We start from the raw sequence: 10,511 nt of genomic DNA on the forward strand, positions 1-10,511 counted from the left end.
GAAATCTAGCTCTTGGTTAGTGGAGAGAAGGCAACAGGCCTTCACCAAAAAGTTATGTCATGAAAAAGTCAATGAATCTTGGAAAGTGTCTACTTCATGATATATTTTGTTGTTGTTGTTGTTGTTGTTGTTTTATTGTTTTATGTAAATGCAGTGGTATTTTGATTTGATCTGTGTTTTGACTTGAAAAAGCACCATGCCTTCCCATGGAGGCTCTGTCCTCTTCTGGGTTTTCTCAAGGGACCTAGTGCCATCTACTCTGCCATAGCCTACTCCAAACTGCTAGCACCATGGCCAAGAGGCCAACACTTAACAACCACCAGCTTCCTGAATGCAAAACTCAACAAATGAGTCAGATTAGTTCTAGGCCTTACAAGCATAACTCAACATGAAGTTTGGAAATTAGTTTTCCATTCCTACCTGAGGGCCAGAGACCAAAGCGACCTAGAGCCCCCAGTGAAGTACGTTCTCCATCTGAAGAATACCTCAAAGCTCAGCATAAAAACAAAGGATCTTCAAAATAGCAATGCTGCATTCATAACACTGGTTTTCTGGTTTGCTGGTCTGGAGACCCATTCCAGTGTGGCTTTGGAAATCTAATTTCAACAAAAGCAATGCAATACCCTAAAAGCTCACTGAAGTTTTCTTCAAGATAGGAGGAAAAATGAGAGATTTGTTCCAGTCTGTGTGATCATGTCAAATCATCCTCTAAAATTCATGGCTATTTTATCCTCATTCACACTACATGTGTTAATAAACTTTAACCTTACTAAATCATGGTGTTGTAGCCTATGAGAAATGGCCAGTTTCCATGGATACTTTATAATCATTCACAATATATTAATAGAATTTAAATTTACTAAGCCATGATTTTGGTAGCCTATCAGAAATAGCCAGTGTGTTGTTACATATAAATTGAAATGCTAAAATACTCATTTTGTTCAACGTTAAAAAAAAATAGACATTTATGACTACTCACTTCCTTTTGGTTTAGGGCTTTACGTATTAAGGGAAAATCAAAGGAGTGGTAAGAGGCATTTCAGTTGCTTAGCCCCTCTTTATTCATTCTTTTCACTACCTTAAAAGTTCATTAGGAAAAAATATAAAACTCAGATTTACAACTGACATTATAAATTCCAACTCAAGACACACATCTGCACAGTACGAACTTGAGTAAAGATACTGTCTGCTGTAACTGAAAAAAAAAAGTCAAGCCAATCTCTTCCCTTGGAAAGTTGCTTAACCTGTGAAAGAAGCAGGAAGAGTCTATCAAAGGTAATACTATGAATCTGATCAGATAGTTAATTTTCAAAAATGTATATAATTTTAATGTTTTGTATTTAATGATCAAAATTTCTGCATTGCCATCAAATAAATTTGATTGAGTGTAGGATATAGGGATGTATAGACTTAGAGCTTTTTGAGGATAGAAATTAAGTGAGGTTCTTGCTATTCATTTTAAATACAAAAAATGAAATCACCCAAAATATTGATAAGTTGTTATCAACAGGTCAATAACATGGAATTTAGGATAATATGTTTTTATGACTATGGGGGTTATGGTCGTGATTAATTTTTGCCATATAAGTTTTTGAGGTTGATAAGGGAAAGTGACCTAAATAAATAGCAGACAGTACTGCTTTTCAACCTCAGGAGTTTTCATGACATAAACTCATTTTCAGAGATACCAAAGATCAAATTCATATTTAGATCTGAATGTTGTTTTAAATAAAATAAGGGTAAGAAAAAAGTGCAGACTGGTAGAACAATATGTCAGACTCTTCTTTTATTATTCCATGTCAGCCTGAGAAGTTCTCAATAAGAAGATATCGCACTTTTTAAATGTATAAATTTCTGACAAAGATTAAATTACCTTGGACTAATATGCAAATGGATTATAATCATCCTCTTATTGCTACTTGTTGTGTACTTAGGGCATTTTTTTTTAAACTGCTCTGGGGCTTTCTTCATCAATAAAATGAAGATGGTTATCAGAACATTTCTCAAGGAAAAGGATCATTATAAACATTAACCAGAGAAAATGGCTATAAAAAGGCATTGAATATGTCTTAAGAATTCTGGTTTCTCATTTAGGATTCAATGTGAAAGGCTAGCCCAACATTTGCGGCACATTTTGATAGTATACTATGAAAAAGAACATCTTTTGGATTTATAGTGTGAAATAATATCTGCTAGGAAGATAAAATGAAGAGTCTGACTTTTTATCCCTCTACATAGTTGGTCATGGTGATAACCCTTCACCTTAATGTCATTTTCAGGTATTATGCTAACGCTTATGAAAATCTGTATTTCTTAAACAGTTTTAGATGTATGTATATCATCAACATGTTAGCATGTGGTAGGTGAAATATAGAAGTTTTCTAAGTATAATTAATTAAATAAATTATGAGTATAAATGATATGAGTGTAAACTATCTAAGCATAAATTATATTCATTTTCCCATATATCCTTGGAAACTTAGTATATTGCAAATCAGAAATTATAGAAGTGATTTTCATTACCAATTCTATGTTGAATTATATATATGTGTGTGCATGATGTTTTATTTTTATGTTTCTGATGCACACAGCTTTTCATTATGTAGATGTTTATTGCAGTGTGTTACAATAACTTCCAGTAGGCTGTGATTGCAATGGGTGTTCCCATTTGACGGTTAGGGCTTTTAAAATGACTTTTTTAGTGTTTTGTGAATTACAAGCATTTCAATAAATAACCAAAAAATTTTTTAAAAGTGATAAAATATGTCAAAGAGTTGGAAAGATAGAAAATGAGGACAGACAAAAAGAGAAAATTATGGACTTTTAAAAGTCAAAACTAAATTTAAAAAATCCAAAATGTTTAATGGCCAGAGTCTGCCAGTTTTTCAGATTTCTTAATTTTCATCAGTGTGTCAAGAATCTCCAATATAATTGACATTTTATCTGTTCTCGGAAGAGTTCAGATATGCTTTGTTTCAGAGATTTCTACAAATTGGTATTTCATATGTTTCCATGTTCTCAAGTTTGATCCCTTAAACAGTTATTAAGCCTCTGTCCAAATATTTAACATGCAATTTCGCTACAGATGAAGCAACATCTACTTGTTTATTTTATCACTAGCTCAGTTTGAAGGTTGCTGCTCCAGTGTATCTCCCTGCTTCATGAAACACTTTGTCAGAATCTATAATCCCCCACACATAGGCTGTTTCCATGCACAAAAGCTTTGGGTGCATTGACTAAATTGGCCAAAGAGCTGATATACTTGACCTCTTTCTCCCAGGCCTGAGGTTAGGCAGAGTGGTATGAGAACAAATTAGTCTTCTAATAATATACTTGTAGGTTGAAAAGGAATGGAATAAGAGGTCCCTCCTTTCTCCAAAACAAAGAACCTTTATAGAGAACTTTGGAGATGAATTAAGAGGAAAAATTCATAATAAAATTTTAGTGATCTCTCTGTAAGTGTAGCTAATTCCTCCTTAAGGTAGACATCTCAAGTAAATTTAAAAAACGAGTATGAAGTACAGGGCAATTTGCTAGAAACATAGTGGCTGGAGATAGAAGATGAAAATAACACCTCACTGCCCATAAAAGTCTGACAATTAAAATGATCCATAGATCACAAAAGAGAGTGACTGAGATTCCTTTGTCTTTTGTAAATTTGCAAAGAGTGGGCGATATACCCATTAGGCAATGGAATACAAACCAAAGAGAAGAAACAATTAATTGATGAATACTCATTGACCCAACAATTCTAGCTGAAGGACTGCAGGTCACAGCAAGACAAGAGTCTGTCAATATGTTCTTTCACCATTGCCCCCATATTCAAAAGTGAGAAAAGGTCTGCTCATTTACTGAAGAAGAAGGCTGTTGGAAGGAACACTTCAAGTGTTCTTCCTTCTTTTTTAAAAAATGTAAGTTGTTTTCTTTTTTTCCAGTGGAAGAAGATGGGGTAAGGGAACCTTAAGAAAATGTAATATATATACATTGTTAATTCCAGCTGGGATTACGCTAGGGCTGGGGTTTGATTTGTAGCCAAAAGAGCAAAGGTGGGGGGTGGGGGAAGCAACAGTGAAAAATTTTTCAGAGATTGGGAAACATTATAAGCCAGATTCTTTACTCAATGCCTATGCTACATCATGTGAGAAGCAACTTTCTTCCATTACCATAAATCTAAGAATATGACTGCCTTGAAGAATCCATGCATAGAAGCAGTAAAGTTAGAATATTTTAACATATTCCCAACTGTAAAGGGAAGAATTTTGCTTTTTGTCTCAGGAGTCCTTTTCTGAATCTTTACAATAATGTGATCTTTTTTCTTCTACTTGAGCAAAGTGAAATACAGATTTTTTAAAGGATAAAAAAATCAAGCAGTGCTGAAAATTCAATGATCCATTATCTCTTCCTATAATATGTGAATGTGCTTCAACTAACTTCAGTTTATTCATCTTTATTTCAACCAATGAGTATAGAAGGTGGTGCTTAAACTGAGACTTCAAGAAAGCTAGGAATTCTAAGAGGAGGAGGTAAGGAGGAAGTGCATTTCAGACATGGGGCAGCCAGTACAAGGACAGGGAGGTATGAGATGGAGTGGTAAGTATGAGAAACAGTATGAAAACCAGTTCAATTGGGTGAAAGAGTGCACAAAGAGGAGTTATGTATAATACAGTTAGAAAGATAGGCAGAGGAAAGATTGTGAAGGGCTTTAAATGACAAACATAAGAGTTGATATTTCATCCTAGTGGACTGGGGGCATTGGCGTTTACTGAGTGTGGGAGTGATATGTCAAACCTGAACCTTGGGAAAACACTTTGCTAGCTGTAAAGAGAATGGAAATACATATATACACACGTATCTATATATGTGTGTTTATGTGTCTGTAAAATTAAATGACAATTTTGTTTATTTGTGTAGAAGTCAACCTTTTCATCATGGAAAAAATGCATTTTTGAAACTAGAACTGAAAGGTATTATTATATACTGTTAAATGAGATACTGAAAATATTTTTCCTTAATTTAAATACTTTACATTAAATATGACCTTACAACAAATAACTCATATTTAAGTTTTTATTTTTTAAATGTTGAAGATTAACCTACATTCTGGACTATAGGCATATATTCATTTGTATTCTATTTATTGAACAAAGGTTCAGTTATCCTTCCTCTTCCCCTTCTGAAGTATTCTACCCTCCATACTGTCTTGTTTTCAGTTTGGATAGAGGAATGGTATAGAAAGAAATACCCTGTATTCTCTATGTGCAGGTTCCTAAGAAGAGAGACTAGTTATAACACATTCAGAGTTATCACAATCATCTTTTTCCTCACAAAGAACAAACCTAATAGCACATAGGACCGAGAAAAGTCCGATGCCACTGATTACTAAGCCACACTTCCTTTTGGACCACTCTTGGCCTAGTTATCAAGCAGAAGGCTACAATCCAAGTGTATTTAGTTATAAGGGAAATAGTGTTTCCGCCAATCCCATTTCCCCCCAAGTTAAGCTCTATAATGACAGGCTGTTCTTTTTTTTTTTTTCATGTGCTAGCTGGGAGGCAGAAAGGAGAAGCCAGAAATGACTATTAAAGCAGAAATGAATGTATAGATCCTTAGGTACATTAATGAGAAGACATATTTCTGAGGAATAAGTCTGTAGGGAAAAAAACAAGAACAACCAACTATTGATTCAAAGGTGTAAATCCTTTCAAATCAAACTACTTGCAGTTTCAAGAGGAATGATTGAAAGGCTAAAAGATGAACTTTGTAAAATTCCTTAGTAAAATACGGAATCACTTTTTCTCTGTCCAAAAGAATTTGACAGCCAGCACACAGCTGTCACCACTTATGAGACCACTCTTATTTGTATGCATGTGCTTTATGGCTGTAAGTATCAATGTAGAATAGGACCACAAATTCTTCTAAAAATTAGTTTTTCAGTGAAAGTTCTGCAGGTAGTGTACCATTGTAGGGCAATTTCTTTAAAGTATGCGTTTTTCGTTAATCAAAGATGAACATGATTGAAATTATAATTTGTAAATGAAAATCAGAGGCCACATGATCTATTGGCATTTTGGATTCAGCAACTAAATAAAGTGCTTTTGGCTGTGTCTTTTTTTTCCCCCTCATTTTTAATTATATAATATGCAGGGTAAAGAAAAAAATAATTTAATCCCTTGATATCCAGTTTATTTTTCATTTCTTTTTGACAGTCACCTTATAACTAAGATAAATTTTAAGTCTTTGTTTTCTTAAAGAAATTATATTTGTTTTGCTACAGAAGTTATATTTGTTACAAAAATTATATTCAGCCTTTAAAATAAAACTTAGTTTCAAACAATACGAGTAACTTTATAAACTCAGAGAGCAAAATGTGCAAAGCTGCTTTTCCTTATAAAATGAAATTGTTTTTTACAATACTTTCATTAGTCTTTTCAGTCAAGTTTTAAATTTAATTTTGCCTAGGTTCACCATTTAGTAATAGATTTGCACTTTAAATGATAAATGAATGTCATGACTTCCTTACACTATGTGGATAGTCACATCCATTTTTACATAATGAACCTTTCTAAATATGTCAAGTCTGCTGTTATATACCTATGTATGTTCATAGTAGATTATATTCCATTATTTATAAAAATCCAACAAAACATTAAAATACAGTGTCTGAAAAGTTTGTCATAAAATTGCGTATTTATAACTGTTTAATTCCCCGTGTCTATATAGACCAGAGAAAACTGCTACACTGAGTAGTATTTTTAACTATGTACTTGATCTTCCTTGATTTCATGCTCTCTACCTATAAAATCACTTTGTTTATTTTTAGATATGTGGGAATTATATGGAAATCAAATCAGGGCAAGATTGAGAGTAATCAAACTTTAAGTAGACAGGTTTATACATTTTAAGATAAATACTTTTATTCTTTTAGTGATAGCTCTTATTTTTTTTGTCAGACCTATGCTTGCTAAAAATTATTGATATGACCTCTTACCTCTTCAGCCACCTACCACTTCAGAACATGTAAGCCCTCTTGCAATTAAGACCAGTAGTCTCTTATATAATTAATGAATGAAAGAATGAATTTATTTCTTTGCATTTGAAAATACCACTTGGCAATTCACCTAACATAGGATGAGCTTTTCCCCAGAAGGAATTTATCTCTTTAGTGGTAGAGAGAAGGGGAAAACAAACAAGTTTTTATGCACCACACATATGTACCATGTTTGAAATTTAAATGCAGAGGTAAAAGTGTTCTCAGAGATACCTTTTGCAGAATACAATATCACCTCGTTCATCTCAGTTACTGACAATTTCCTGCTTGCTGATAATCACTGATTATCTCAACAACTGACAGTGAACCAAACTGAATTATAATGTAGGTCTGAGTCTCCTGTAGTATTGGGGATTTTTATTTAAGGGTTGTTTTTGTCCTTTGACTGTTTAAGGCAGCTGAAAGAAGATCAGTTTATCCCTTCATGTGTGGGACTTCTGTTATCTATACAGCCTGATCTTATTATTTTCTCCTTTTACAAATTTCACTCAGTCTAGGGGGTATCTTGAGCACCTTAATATTCACTTAAATTCTGTTTTGATTGGAAAGAGAAGAGCAAACTCATTTGGATATGAATTTGCCATTTCAGAGCGCATTTGAAGTTTTCTTGAAATGTGTAAGACTGTGAGAAGTCATCCTCATCACAGAACATGGGAGCTCATCTTAATTATGGTCGATTGCAATACCATACTTACATTAATAATTTTTTTTGATGTTAAAGAGATTTTTTTTGACCTTTTAGAGTATGGAAATCAATGAGAAGTTGATAAAGCCAAGTTCATTGCTGCTGAAAGTAAAGCCAGCCTGATTTGTTTACTTACCTAAGCCTTCATCTGTCAGGCCCATTCTGAAATGATTTATAGACCTCTACCCAATGAAATCATTTAAAGTAGATTAGATTCAGGGAACAATCACCTCTAATATGACAAGCTGATGGAGGCTGACAGGTAACCAAGTTGCTCTGGATGGCAAACAAGTTCCTGAAATTCTGATTAAATTAAAATATTAATGGTACCACTGGGAAAATAAGATTGAATCATGTTAGGCGAATTCAGTATTAGAACCAAAATGCAAATACAGAGTCACTCTGTGTGGGAAGAAAGCCTACATCGGTACCAGGGGAAGTTACCTCAGTAAGTGAGAAAGCAGGAAGTGAATTCAAATGAAAAGCTTAGTGTCAGGAGCCCATCTTCACCTTTCCAAGGTCTGTGAAACAACAAGGCCTTCTGGGCTCTGGGGGTGGTCGGAAGGCTTCTGAGAGCCTTCATATTTTTAAGGACTTGCTGCACCATGTTAATGAACATCTCTTGTCTCCTTCAGGTTATAAAGGTTACTCCTTTGCATCTTTGTTTCCTGCTCTTCCTACCTCCCCCCTCCCAATTCCACCTTTATATTGGTTTAGTTCACGCTTTAAATTTGCCTTGATAAGCTCTAACCTGGCACACAAAATAGTTCTAACTGCATCATAATTGTCATATAGACCTGAAACTCTGGGGTTTACATATTCAGAGGCTCAGAAGTGTGATTTTAAAAACTGATTTGTATAGGGTTTTTTGAGGAGGATTTTTTTTTTCCAGTTGAAACAACATATATGACTCTTCCACTGGCTGTCAAGGGAAAAAGTTCTCCTTATTAACAAGAACATAGTTACACATTTTTGTGTTTTTAATGATATTAGGTACTTTCTAATCAAGTCACCCAAATCTATAACAAGTTCCAAGTTCTGGACTAGCAAAGATCAAAGGAAATAAAAGCATCATTGTTATCCCAGAAGGGTTTAACTGAAATTGCCACATAAGATATCACTAACCACGATCTCTGAGATGGCAGAGCACCTTTGACTAGAAGGCTTGGTAACATGTGCTAAAAAAAAAAAATTTTGGAAAAATTAAATTGGTGCTTCCATATATAACAATAAATTATATTTCTTCGCTAAATTTAAAGGAGTGAAATAACATTTTTGTTTGATGAAGAAGTGTCCCCCCCACAACATAAATATATTACATTTTTATGAGGGGAACTCTTAAATAAACTTTTTTTTACATATACACATTAAAAACAAAAACGATAAAACCTTGGCTTATCCAGATATTTAGAAAGCAAAAGGCAATGATAAAACCTTAACTCCAACTTTTAAGCTGTAGGTTATCATACATATTACAATTTTTATGTCACTGAATCCAAGTAACCGAAAGTAGTCCTGCTCTAGTTTTCAAAAGTATTTTTAGAAGCAAATTTAAATAGACAGACACTCACACACACACACGCACACACACACACACACACACACACACACACACACCCCATAAACAACTTTCATTTATATTTGAATATATGTGCAATTAAAATTAAGAGGAATTATTGAAGTAGTCTCAAAGCCTTACAAATTCTGAGAAACTTGGCATGGCCAATTCAAAACACGTACTCCTGAAATTTATGCCCTAGAATTTATAGTCCAATTTAAGGTGCACAGTATTTCCAATTCCATTAATTTGGAACAATACATGATAGTCCTAATAAGAATCCATATGTTATTCAAATACATTGGAATTTTCCCACCTATAAAATTAGTCTTTGAAAATTTAAAATTGGGACAGCTAGATGGCACAGTAGACAGAGCACTGGCCCTGGTTTCAAGATGATCTGAGTTGAAATCCAGCCTCAGATACTTGATACTAGCTCTGTGACCCTGGACAAGTCACTTAACCCCGATTGTCTCGCCCCCTCCCCAAAAAAAAGAAAATTTAAAATTTATGAGGGACTTCTCTTAGAGGCCAATGAGGACCCTTAAAGGAGGCCCTACCTCCTCAAGCCCTACCCTTAGGTAGAGCAGCCACAGCCGTGGAGGAATATCAGCTCCACAATGATGAGCTTGGCTTCAATGCTGATGAAGTACACGATATTGTGGAAGAGTATATAGATACTATACCGGGTGATGTGGATCATAACACAAACAATGTCAATAAATAGATTGCAATCATACTGAAATAATCCTTAACACATTTGGTAAGGTTAGGGAAGACAGATAAATATACTGGTACTTATGCAGTGATGCCAAAGAGTAGATACACAGCCAGTTCATGTTTTTATTGAATACTATATCTGATGGAACCTGTACCAGAAGATGGGAGAATCAAACCATCAGTTATACCATCAATGTTCTTGCCATTGCTATCATCCTATAGCTAAATGGAAATATTAGTATAACAAATGATCAAAAATGTTCTTGAAAAAAGCTATTCATTTTTAATCACTTTATTGTGTTAGAAGTGAAAGCATGTAATTGGCTTCAGAATAGCAAAACGTGAACATTATAACTAATTTTATGACTCATAGCATACTTGAAATATTTTCATAGTTAGAAAAATATCCAACCCAGAAAAATGAAACATTAAGTCTAAATTACATATGTATTCTCACCAGCTTTTCATTAATATTATGTATCCAGGAAAATGAAGGAATT

At 34.0% G+C, this 10,511-nt stretch overlaps 1 pseudogene; it reads left to right on the forward strand.

Moving 5' to 3' along the window:
• The first annotated feature begins 4,547 nt into the window (after positions 1-4,547).
• Positions 4,548-10,233, forward strand: LOC110212786 (dynein light chain Tctex-type 3 pseudogene; annotated as a pseudogene).
• The last annotated feature ends 278 nt before the right edge of the window (positions 10,234-10,511 follow it).

The sequence above is a fragment of the Phascolarctos cinereus genome, unplaced genomic scaffold (assembly GCF_003287225.1).
Source record: "Phascolarctos cinereus isolate Bilbo 61053 unplaced genomic scaffold, phaCin_HiC Scaffold_726;HRSCAF=1367, whole genome shotgun sequence".
Lineage (NCBI taxonomy): Eukaryota > Metazoa > Chordata > Mammalia > Diprotodontia > Phascolarctidae > Phascolarctos > Phascolarctos cinereus.